The sequence below is a fragment of the Oncorhynchus mykiss genome, chromosome 8 (genome assembly GCF_057628025.1).
Source record: "Oncorhynchus mykiss isolate SJ-2025 chromosome 8, ASM5762802v1, whole genome shotgun sequence".
In the NCBI taxonomy this organism is placed as follows: domain Eukaryota; kingdom Metazoa; phylum Chordata; class Actinopteri; order Salmoniformes; family Salmonidae; genus Oncorhynchus; species Oncorhynchus mykiss.
Genome location: NC_143029.1, coordinates 63363708 through 63377069, shown reverse-complemented (window position 1 = coordinate 63377069; position 13362 = coordinate 63363708). Strand labels below are relative to the sequence as shown.

The 13362-nt window shown below is 40.2% G+C and overlaps 1 long non-coding RNA gene and 1 pseudogene across 1 annotated transcript; both read right to left on the bottom strand.

The window, feature by feature from the left end:
- Positions 1-1882: 1882 nt before the first annotated feature.
- Positions 1883-8056, bottom strand: LOC149982068 (T cell receptor alpha variable 38-2/delta variable 8-like; annotated as a pseudogene).
- A 1442-nt stretch (positions 8057-9498) lies between these two features.
- LOC110530290 (uncharacterized) lies at positions 9499-10005 on the bottom strand. Its single transcript, XR_016482746.1, has 2 exons — positions 9752-10005; positions 9499-9624 (listed from the first exon to the last, which is right to left on the bottom strand). It is a non-coding gene; the product is annotated as an uncharacterized LOC110530290 (long non-coding RNA).
- Between the last annotated feature and the right edge of the window lie 3357 nt (positions 10006-13362).

Below are 13362 nucleotides of genomic sequence, written 5' to 3'. Positions count from 1 at the left end.
AACACAACGAATAATATATTCATCAATGGCAAAAAAATGATGTGTCTGTCCTGTATCTATGAGAAATAAGAAAGCTCAGGAAATATATACAGTTGGGAGAACAAGTATTTGATACACTGCCGATTTTGCAGGTTTTCCTACTTACAAAGCATGTATTGGTCTGTAATTTGTTTTATCATAGGTACACTTCAACTGTGAGAGACGGAATTTAAAATAAAAATCCAGAAAATCACATTGTATGATTTTTAAGTAATTAATATGCATTTTATTGCATGACATGGTGGGAGGAACAAGCATTTGATACACTGCCGATTTTGCAGGTTTTCCCACTTACAAAGCATGTAGAGGTCTGTAATTTCTATCATAGGTACACTTCAACTGTAAGAGACGGAATCTAAAACAAAAATCCAGAAATCACATTGTATGATTTTTAAGTAATTAATTAGCATTTTTTTGCATGACATAAGTATTTGATACATCAGAAAAGCAGAACCTAATATTTGGTACAGAAACCTTTGTTTGCAATTACAGAGATCATACATTTCCTGTAGTTCTTGACCAGGTTTGCACACACTGCAGCAAGGATTTTGGCCCACTCCTCCATACAGACCTTCTCCAGATCCTTCAGGTTTCGGGGCTGTCGCTAGGCAATATGGACTTTCAGCTCCCTCCAAAGATTTTCTATTGGGTTCAGGTCTGGAGACTGGCTAGGCCACTCTATGACCTTGAGATGCTTCTTACAGAGCCACTCCTTAGTTGCCCTGGCTGTGTGTTTCAGGTCGTTGTCATGCTGGAAGACCCAGCCACGACCAATCTTCAATGCTCTTACTGAGGGAATGGGGTTGTTGGCCAAGATCTCGTGAAACATGGCCCCATCCATCATCCCCTCAATACGGTGCAGTCGTCCTGTCCCCTTTGCAGAAAAGCATCCCCAAAGAATGATGTTTCCACCTCCATGCTTCATGGTTGGGATCGTGTTCTTGGGGTTGCACTCATCCTTCTTCTTCCTCCAAACACGGCGAGTGGAGTTTAGACCAAAAAGCTCTATTTTTGTCTCATCAGACCACATGACCTTCTCCCATTCCTCCTCTGGATCATCCAGATAGTCATTGGCAAACTTCAGACGGGCCTGGACATGCGCTGGCTTGAGCAGGGGGGATCTTGTGTGCGCTGCAGGATTTTAATCCATGACGGCGTAGTGTGTTACTAATGGTTTTCTTTGAGACTGTGGTCCCAACTCTCTTCAGGTCATTGACCAGGTCCTGTATTGTATGTCTGGGCTGATCCCTCACCTTCCTCATGATCATTGATGCCCCATGAGGTGAAAACTTGCATGGAGCCCCAGACCGAGGGTGATTGACCGTCATCTTGAACTTCTTCCATTTTCTAATAATTGCGCCAACAGTTGTTGCCTTCTCACCACCAAGCTGCTTGCCTATTGTCCTGGAGCCCATCCCAGCCTTGTGCAGGACTACAATTTTATCTCTGATGTCCTTACACATCTCCCTAGTCTTGGCCATTGTGGAGTTGTTGGAGTCTGTTTGATTGGGTGTGTGGACAGGTGTCTTTTATACAGGTATCGAGTTCAAACAAATGCAGCTAATACAGGTAATGAGTGGAGAACAAGGAGGGCTTCTTAAAGAAAAACTAACAGGTCTGTGAGAGCCGGAATTCTTACTGGTTGGTAGTTGATCAAATACTTATGTCATGCAATAAAATGCTAATTAATTACTTAAAAATCATACAATGTGATTTTCTGGATTTTTGTTTTTAGATTCTGTCTCTCACAGTTGAAGTGTACCTATGATTTAAAAAAAATACAGACCTCTACATGCTTTGTAAGTAGGAAAACCTGCAAAATCGGCAGTGTATCAAATCCTTGTCACTGGACTTCATAACTGTGGAGGGCAGTCTACAGGAGGAGCACAGACAAAGAACATGTGTCATATAACTGATCAGGAGGCAGAGAGAACATCTCAGTGGACGAGCTACCTAGCTCACTTGGGCCAGATGAATCTGTCCTTGAGAAGGTGTAATGGGAGGCACATGTAGGATAAGAAGGTACTTCACCTGAAGATCAGCCAGGAGCTGCAGAAACGGCTGTTTGTTGGTAATTTATTATTATTTTAAACTTGCTACTTACACTTGCTTACCATATTTAAATGTTGAGGAAGTTCGGAGAATGACAAGGTCTATAATCATTCTATTGTCTATTTTTTTGTATTGTATGCTGTGCACATTTCAATTTAAAGGACACTAATCCATCACATGAACAATGAAATATTACAACATGACGATATGTGAAATTGAATTATTTTTCGTATCTCGTGACCCAGACCAAAACAGTGTAAGATCCTTTTATGTTTGTCTTGTCCGTTATCAGTCAGTTGGCTTCAGGTATGCTCCTCTAAAGAGTGCAGCACATGGATTTACAACCAGAGGTCCAAACCACTGAGCATGTTGAGAGCAATGATGTCACATGATGATGTCACATAAACAATGCATATTGTATGTATATCAGTGGAGGCTGATGAGGGGAGGACGGCTCATAGTAATGGCTGGAATGGAGACAATGAAAAGGTATCAACCACATGGAATCCATGTTTGATATCATTCTATTCACTCCATTCCAGCCATTATTATGAGCCGTCCTCCCCTCAACAGCCTCCACTGATGTATATGAGGGGATTAAAAGGTTTGACGAGCAGAATAGGAATATACATCAAATTTACACAATCTGTAAATGCTCAGATCATTTTAAAGACGGGTGAAGGATTTGAGTCATAAGCTTAATTTACAGGAGAAATTAACATACAGGAGACATTTATTAGTGTTTTGATGTCTAAAAGGTTAGACACCATTTCAAGCAGAAACTGGATAAATCCCTGCTGACTTGGTCTCTACTGAGGTTTTTGTACAGTGTTTGTAGGTTTCAATGTGGGCCTCACAGTGCAGTAGTACAGAGCAGAGTCTGTCACTTCATCAGAGGAGATCTCCAGATCCAAATGTTTTTTCTCTTCATTGAGTTTGACAGATATTTGAGTGTTCAGAGGATCTGTTTTCTTTATAAACACTGTACCTGAGATGTACAGGAGGAAACCTGGCCTTTGTTCTGTGTCTTGGTAAATCGATGTTTACATTAAATGTAGGAACAGTTTGAACCCCTGCTGCCTCTGACTCCACGCCCACCCCGCCCGGCTAAATGTGTGAAAGTTAGTGAAGAAGCTAATAATCCATCATGTATGACATTCCTGGGAGTGTAATAAACTTACATTTTGTATTACCATATCATCTTTGTATGTTGTCTATAGTTATGTACTTGAAAATGTATCAATTGACCAATTCAGCACATTTGGGCAGACTTATACTTTTTCTTTTTTAAATATTGTGCAGAATTGCAATGCTTCACTGGATCAATCTGAAACTATTTATACTCACTTCTGCCATCTAGTGGCCAAAATCAAAATTGTACCTGGACACCTACTGTATATTCTAAACTCAGCAAAAAAGAAACGTCCCTTTTCAGGGCACTGTCTTTCAAATATAATTCGTAAAAATCCAAATAACTTCACAGATCTTCATTGTAAAGGGTTTGAACACTGTTTCCCATGCATGTTCAATTAACCATAAACAATGAATGAACATGCACCTGTGGAACAGTCGTTAAGATACTAACAGCTGGTAGGCAATTAAGATCACAGTTATGACAACTTTCTACTGAATCTGAAAAACACCAAAAGAAAGATGCCCAGGGTCCCTGCTCATCTGCGTAAACGTGCCTTAGGCATGCTGCAAGGAGGCATGAGGACTGCAGATGTGGCCAGGGCAATACATTTTCCGTAACTGTGAGATGCCTAAGTCAGCGCTACAGGGAGACAGGATGGACAGCTGATCGTCCTCACAGTGGCAGACCACGTGTAACAACACCTGCACTTGATCGGTACATCCGAACATCACACCTGCGGTACAGGGTGGCTACATCAACTGCCCGAGTTACACCAGGAACGCACAATCCCTGCATCAGTGCTCAGACTATCTGCAATAGGCTGAGAGAGGCTGGACTGAGGGCTTGTAGGCCTATTGTAAGGCCAGACCTCACCGACAACAACGTTGCCTATGGGCCAAACCCAACATCGCTGGATCAGACAGGACTGGCAAAAAGTGATCTTCACTGACGAGTTGCGATTTTGTCTCACCAGGGGTTTCGGTCGGATTCAAATTTATCGTCGAAGGAATGAACGTTACACTGAGGCCTGTACTCTGGAGCGGGATCGAGGTGGAGGGTTGGTCATGGTCTGGGGTGGTGTGTCACAGCATCATCGGACTGAGCTTGTTGTCATTGCTAACAATCTCAACGCTGTGCTTTACAGGGAAGACATCCATCCTCCGCCATACTGCTCGTTCTGTGCGTGATTTCATGCAAGACAGGAATGTCAGTGTTCTGCAATGGCCAGCGAAGAGCCCAGATATCAATCCCATTGAGCACGTCTGGGACCTGTTGGATCGTAGGGTGAGGGCTACGGCCATTCCCCCCAGAAATGACCCGGAACTTGCAGGTGCATTGGTGGAAGAGTGGGGTAACATCTCACAGCAAGAACTGGCAAATCTGGTGCAGTCCATGAGGAGGAGATGCACTGCAGTACTTCATGCAGCTGGTGGCCACACCAGATACTGACTATTACTTTTGATTTTGACCACCCACACCCTTGTTCAGGGACACAATATTACATTTTTGTTAGTCACATGTCTGTGGAACTTGTTTAGTTTATGTCTCAGTTAATGAATCTTGTTATGTTCATACAAATATTTACACATGTTAATTTTGCTGAAAATAAACTCAGCTGACAGTGAGTGGACATTTCTTTTTTTGCTGAGTTTCTTTCTCTTTAATTTCAAAGGTGATGGAACAAAAAATAAAGTTTTTCTGTTTGTATTAGCTTTTACCAGATCTAATTTGTTATGTTGTCCTACATTAATTTTGCATTTCCACTATTTCGAAGTGTTTCCTTTCAAATGGTATCACTAATATGCATATCCTTCCTTCAGGTCCTGAGCTACAGGCAGTTAGATTTGGGTGTGCTATTTTAGGCGAAAATTGAAAAAACAGTTGGTATGTTACTTATGTACAGTATATCACAAAAGTGTGTACACCCTCACATTTTTGTAAATATTTGAGTATATCTTTTCATGTGACAACACTGAAGAAATGACACTTTGCTACAATGTAAAGTAGTGAGTGTACAACTTGTATAACAGCGTACATTTTCTGTCCTCTCAAAATAACTCAACATACAGCCATTAATGTCTAAACCGCTGGCAACAAGTGAGTACACCACTAAGTGAGTACATACCTACTAGATCACCTGGTGATTTCACACAGCACAGGTGTGACCACAGTTCTCTGATCTTAACTTCTGCCATCATGACATCAAATGTGGTTCCACTTCAACAAAGCATTTTGGTCTGCAGGTTTTTGTACAGTGTATTATACACTTTGTATCACTGTGTATATTCCCTGAGAGCACAGTAATAGAGAGCTGTGTCTGCCAGGGTTAGGTTTGTTATCACCAGTTCAGTTGATGTCCGGGATGTTGTGGATGTATATCTCTTATCAGGGATGTGTTCATCAGAGCTCCATGATCTGGCACCTTTATACAGTAGAAACTGAGGAGCCTGGTTACAATAATGTCGGTACCAGTAAAGGGAAACATATTCACTGCTTGTTTCATATGTACAGCTCAGAGATACTGATGATCTCTCAGTGGGGGTGTACTCCTTCTTGTCAGGAGTCACACTATCTCCATATACCATTCCTGCAGAATAAATAAAATAATTAAAGTGATTGAAACACATGCTTATTTTTAAGTCTTTTTAGAAATCAACTAAGTTATTCACATTTAAATGACTTTACTCCAACAAAGATGTTTTACTAACAATACCATAATGTAATAATCTGATTATAAGCATGCAAGGAGTTAAAATGTTTAGGTATTGTTTACCTATAGTCGTAATCAGAATGATCAATACACTGATTGATTTCTCCATCTTCAGACTGATGTTTGCATGCATTCACTCTCCTCTGAAATATCCTTCTGTGTGTCACTGTGTGAGGTGTACAGCCCTGCCACCACAGATGTAAGGCTTGCATTTTTTTTACACTGGTGCCAAGGATACACTCATTTCTGTAGGGGGGCTGTATATCCTGTTGTCACAATGGGCCTCAGAGCAGAGTTGTACACAGCAGAGTCAGAAAACTGCGACCTCTGGATAGTCAAGGGGACAGAGCTAGAAGTGAAATTCAGCCTGGAATCAAAACTCTTCTTAAGCTCATCAATATTTCTCCCTTCTTCATAACTATCTCTTCTCAGGACATACTGAATGGATCATTCAGCTACTTGATTTGGAATTTTAGAACACCTTTAGGTATAAAGTATATAACAAGATGATTTGATAAAATATAGAATTTGCCCTATACTACCAAAATCCCATAGACACGGATTTAATAACACATTCATAAATGGCAAAAAATGAAGTGTCAGTCCTTTAACCTCACTAGGGGGTGTGGGACGCTAGCCTGGCCAACATCCAGTGAAATTCTAGAGCGCCAAATTCAAAAAAAGAAATATTAACTATAAAAATTCATGACACATACAAGTGTTAGACAATGGTTTTGCTATGAAATATAAGAAAGCTCAGAAAATATATATATACGTTTTTCCCCCCCACATCTCTTAAATTCTCCATTGTTTTCGTTAGAATCTACCCTTTCCACAGTGGGGTCACATTAGTGGCACGCCACAAAAAGAAGTAGGCACATCGACTGACGCTACAGACATATTTGTGAGAAGATCGATTTTCAGGACGTCTCATGGTCTGACAAACACCGCTGTAGCTCGGCCACCTTCCACCATACTTAAGTATGTCATACAGGATGTCTGTTTCCTCCCATGGTTCTTGACAGGTTTTTGTACAGTGTCACTGTTTCCTGTCACTGTGGTTTTCATGGCACAGTAGTACAGAGCAGAGTCTGTCACATCATCAGAAGAGATCCGCACGTTTGTCCACTTTGTCAATGGAAACTGTCAGACGAGACCACTTTGGTGTGATGTACAAGAGGAAATCTGGTTGGGATCTGGGATATTGGCGGTACCACTGTAGATTGTAGACAATGCCATCATATTTGCAGGAGAGATGGACATTCCTTCCCTCCTGAACAAGCTCTTCTGGAGTCTAAGGGTTTATTGAATCCCCAAAACTGTTTTCCTCAAAAATCTTTGGTCAAATAACATCTGTAACTGTACAACTGTGCAGTTGTAACTGGCATTTACAAATTATGAATGTGGAATTACCATGTTTTTGTGCAGTTCGTTCACTGAAAGATTAAATTTAAAGATTTCAATTCATATAATAACTCACCTAAAAAAGCTGAAAAGAGAACAAATGAGAAGGGAAACATCTTGTAGACCTTTGAGAAACCGATAGACAGCACTGAGAGACCTGACTAACTAGCTACTTCCTCAACAATAACATAAGCTACATGTGGATCTTTGATTATACAGCCCCTCCTCTTGACACCAACATGAAATGTTTTCTGTTATGGAATTATTTCTACAGTATATGTTGTCAGGTTTTTGCACTGTGTTTATGGGTTTCCTGTCACTGTGGGCTTCAGTACACATTAGTACAGAGCAGAGTCTATCACTTCAGCAGACGTGATCTCCAGATCCACATGGGTCTTATCTAAATTCAGTTTAACAGACAGGCGAGGGTGGGTCGATTCATTATGTGTCTTAAACTAAAATATCATTACTTACCTATCAAGTCAAAGAAGAGTAATAGTGAACAGAACAACATTGTAGATGACAGGATGTGTAGAATAAGCACCAGCACAGATGAAAAGCACAGCATCAACTGGCTATGATCTACGTCAGGCCTGGGCAATAGACGGCCCGGGGGCCGTTTGTGGCCAGCGACCTGATTCAATACGGCCCAAGGAATCATGCTGAGATCACATTAATAATTTATTTTCATGATCCTACAGTAGGATGCCCCCCATGCTCTAAAAGATGCATACTCGGAGTTCATCATGAGCTGTCAGGTTTTTGTGAAGTTGGTCTGGGTTTCCTGTCACTGTGAGCCTCAGTACACAGTACTACAAAGCAGAGTCAGCCACTTCAGCAGAGGAGATCTCCAGATACACAGAGGTTCTCTCCCTGTTCAGTATAACAGACAGTAGAATGTCTTGTGGATCAACTCTCAATTCATATGTATGATTGACAGTTGTTACAAGGTAAAGGAATTGGAGACCTGATCCAGAATAATGTATATAGCACAGCAGAATATCTGCTATTACTTTATAGTTACAGGAGATCTTAACTCTGCTACCCTCTAAATAATACTCCTCAGGACTGGTTGGAGTAATATCATCCTCTAAAGTATCACCTACAAGGGCTGAAATCAGTAGAATATAACAGAGTAGCATCATGGTCTATGTTACAGATCAAAATTCAAAAGGCACTCGCACCTCTGAGCAATCTAATTTGCAGGAGCATGGCAGCAATTGAACAAGATGAAGGAAAAAGGAAACAGCGGACTGCTCTTGATAGTATCACCTATCTTTAATAAGCTTACGTATCGGCCACACGGCCTTCGGCAGAGCTTTTGGGATTTTTTGAAAGTTGCACCATTATGTGGACCTGGCCCCACCCACATCCGTTCTACACATCGAAGGGGGTTGGAGGCAAAGGAAAAATAAATAAATGCTACCAAATATAACAATATGCATTTCATAATTATTACAAAAGTGTATAAATAAGGCGTATTAAAATCTGTAAAATCTCAATGAGGACATAGCAAGTTTTCATTAGTCATAGGGTACATCATACGATAAACGTCTGAATAATCTACAAGAGACACATATTTCATGTTCAAATTCACAACATAACATACATAGGCATTTCATCATTAAGTAGTTTAGGAAATAATGTCTGGAGGGTGAAAATCCCAAAACATTATCTTTTACTCAGATTATTATTAATATCTCCTACTCTGTCTGATATCTTATCTATGTTACAGATCAGACATTAATGTATATTTTAGAAAACAGCAAAGCCAAAACACTGCTATGACTCTGAAATAATAAGTAGGCATTTACAATGTTGCTCCTCCTCTTCACATGTTGTAGGTTTTTAAACACACCCACCAGGTTTCCTGTCAAAAAGAAAAACCTTGAGATGCATCATTACCTGTAGGTCATGTCATGTACGTATAGAATGTGTCGGGTTAGGTTTTTGTACAGCGCTTGTAGGTTTCCTTTCACTGTGGGCTTCAGTGCACAGTAGTACATAGCAGAGTCTTCCTCTTTAGCAGAGGAGATCTCTAGATCCACACGGTTCTTCTCATTATTTAGTTTGACTGACAGTCGAGGATCCAGACCTGGAGCCCGTGATGGAGACCCGACACCATGCAGGATAAGCAGGATATACTGAGGAGCTGATCCAGGGTTCTGGAGATACCATTGAAGAGAGACTGCAGATGAGTAGGTGCATGAAAGTGTAATATTACTACCTGCTGGTGCATACACCTCCTCTCTGATTGGTTCAATGGTCTGACCATTACTGTCACCTGCAAGAGATGCAAAACATGTTATTCTTCTATTATTACTCTGTTATAGATCTATTTTCAACACATCAACACATAGTTTAGATTCAACATAACACCAATAGAAATTGACAGATTATAGATCACTTACATGCAACTACTAAAAGCAAAATAAATGTTGGGATTGACATTGTGGCTGAAACTGGAAGTTTGATAACACACAGCACAGCAATATTTGTGTATACTAAAAAAAACATCCTCCTCTGTCTAGTTTTGAATATACCATCTCTTCTCAAACCTTTGAAGCCCCACCCCAAAATACAGAGAGTTGTCAGATGAGCTGAAGAAACAACAGACTTCTTGTTGCTACTTGATTCCACTGTCACATCCTCAAAATGCAGGGCAGCACTGAAATATTATTACCTTAGTCTCCCTCTTTCTGTTATTGGATAAAACTGTTATTTATCTATATTTCTTTTCTTCATTTTAGGTCAACAGAGTTGGCAGAAGGACCTGTCCTGTCTACTGTGATGTCATACGGGAAACATTGCTTGAAGGGCATATCTGTAAGATATGTAGACAGGAATTAATAGACAGGAATTTTTGTTTTCATCTTTATAGCTTTATTTACAGTTTAAACCTGCAACATATTCGTATAACTGAATGAGTTTCTGTCACTTTTTCATTTGTTCATTTGTTTCAACAAATAATTCACTGTTCATTTCCAACCTACATGTATATTTTTTGTCTATTGAAGGTAACCTAATAATTGACATGTTTCTCTTAGGGGATGTCGGTGTTTTTAGTTCACATTTTTGTACAGTCTGTCTGGGTTTTGTTTCATTGTGGGCTCCAGGGCACAGTAGTACAGAGTAGAGTCTAACAGTTCAGCAGAGGAGATCTACAGATCTATGCAGGTTCTCTCATTGTTCAGTTTAACAGACAGTCGAGGATCTGCAGGTTTATCTTTCACTACAGAGGGGTTTGAGGACACTCCAGTGAGGAGGAGGAAGATGGGAGGCGATCCAGGGTACTGTTGATACCACTGGAGAGTACTCACAGAGGAGTAGTTACAGGACAGATTTATGACATCACCCTCCAACCCAAACACCTTATCTGATGTTGGAGTAATGTCATTCCCATGACTGCCACATCAAAAACATTTATGAAAACAGGAATTATTATCAGAAAATTATCATACAATTAAAATCATTATTCAGTTTATTAAAAATGGACAAAATATCCTTCACAGTAATATTTCTCAAGTCTCCAGTAATTACATTGGCTATGTTATTGGATATGAAGAATAGCATCAATCTCACCCACTAGTGCATATACTTAAATGTATGCTGGTAAGTGTTATTTGACATAGTAAAAAGAGTGAATACAAGTAGAGTTATGACAGAATGACTCCCCTGGTTTCTCATTGTCACCTATAAAAGGCATTTCCTTTCCTCTGCCTCAATTATGTAACACGTTCCCTTAAAAAATGGCACACAACACAAAGTACTGTACACACAGTGTTTTTGTAAGGGGGCTGTATATCCTGTTGTCACAGTGGGCCTCAGAGCACAGTAGTACACAGCAGAGTCAGACAGCTGCAACCTCTGGATCGTCAAGGGGACTGATTGTGTCTTGGCATTTAGACTTGCATTGAATCTCTCCTTGAACCCTGCAGCATTGTCTCCAGATCCAGTAGAAAAACGGCTCAGCATTTGTTTAGGGAAGTCATTTGCTTCTTGTTTGTACCAATAGAGATAGGCAAAATTAGTAGCACTGGTGTTGTATTGACAACTCAGTGTTACCAATCCTCCTTCTGTAGCAATCACACTTCCTGGTTGCTGTTGGACATTGTCACCTATACACTCTGGAAGATAAAAAACAAAACATAAAGTCAGTGATTATACATTTTTTAATTAACAATTACATAGAACCAATGAGAGAAAAGGTTCCATCATACCAAAGCAGAATACAGCAAGAACCAGCCAGATGATCAGACAGAGTACCATGGTTATACAGAACACACTGAGAGTGACTGTGAGTTAAAGTAAGAGGTAGAGATCCTCTCTCGCTCTTCCATGTCCATCTCAGCCTGTATATCACCATCAACTGACAGACATGAAGGAGGGGCCTGTTCAAAGAGTGGAAAGACTCTATGGAAATTTATGGGTAAATATTACCTCGTCGATATTAGTTATTAGCTCTCTTTGCAGTACATTAGTCAAAATGAAAAGCTTACAGGTAGCAACAAATGAAATGAAAAGTAGTGTAAAGCAATTGTCAATTAAATGAATGTTCCTTGTAGTGAGGATAATAAACATACATTTTATTGTTGTTAAAAACTACAGATATTATATTTTAATTAATCTACAAACACTCATGTAGCCTACAGAGTATCTAATTCAGATCTACTACTGTACATAAAGTATATTGAAATACATTTTGTGCTTTTCAGGGGTACTGTATGTTTCAATGGACACGTAAAACCTGTAGTTTTTGTAAGGGGGCTGTATATCCTGTTGTCACAGTGGGCTTCAGAGCACAGTAGTACTCAGCAGAGTCAGACAGCTGCACCCTCTGGATCATCAAGGGGACTGACTTTGCTGTGAAATTCAGACGGGCATCAAATCGCTCCTTGAACTCAGTAGTAGTTTCCCCAGGTGAAAAAATATCCCTTCTCAGCATAAAGATGGGGTTGCTATTTGTTTGTTGTTTGTACCAGAAGAGATTTGGTGACAGATCAGCTGTATCAAATTGACAAGTGAGTGTTGTTGGTTGTCCTTCTACGACCATTACATCTTCTGTTGACTGTCTTACATTCTCTTCTGCTCTGGACCCTGAAAAAAAAGATAAATATATCTTCAACATATATTAATAATGTATATAAATCAAATGAACAAGTGCACAGAAAGAGACAGATGAACAGAGTGATGTTATACCAAAGCAGCATGCAGCCAGAACATGAAGGATCAGCCAATTTCTCATGACTAGTCAGTCAGTTTGAAGTGGAAAAGGTAAGGAGCAGAACAATGTTGATCTATCTATCACAGAGCTTTGACACCCTCTGTCCTACTGTTGATGCTTCATGTTGTTCTGTATTACATGCAGTAGTAGACCATGGGGAGATGTCTGTCTGTATGGCATCCTCTGAATCAGGGGTGTGTGTGCTTTGTTGTGTTGCCCCCTTCAGGTTGACTTTCATACTATACCACCAAGCCAGTGTGAATTGTGAGGAGGGCCAACTACAAACAATAATATTGTTACACTATCATATTCCCAATTAGTTTTTGAACCAAGTGTAGTTTACAATGCAGTTTTGGGAATACTTTCAGCTTCATTCGACACACCTAATCCACAACAGGAACTTCCATATATGGGGTTCTTCTTCTTTATTGGAATGAAGCCTTAGAGCAGGAACTCCATACATGGACTCAGACTTCCATATTGGAATGCGGCCGGAGCAGGAACTCCATATATGAGCACCAACATTTATTTTGGAATACGGCCCTGGAGCAGAAACTCCCTACAAGGGCTTTGACACCCATATTGGAATGTAGCTGAATGGCCAGGAACTCCATATATTTACACAGAGTTGTGAACATGCCAACTTGCGCACTGGCATCCAATATTCATTAGCTAGCCTGCCTCACTCACTTGAATTCAATTGCTTCATCAACCACCATTATTGTATTTAAACAGCATTCTTCTTCACTCCTTTGCACTTCTGGTAGCTGTGTTTTTTTTTTACGTTCCTGAAGTGTT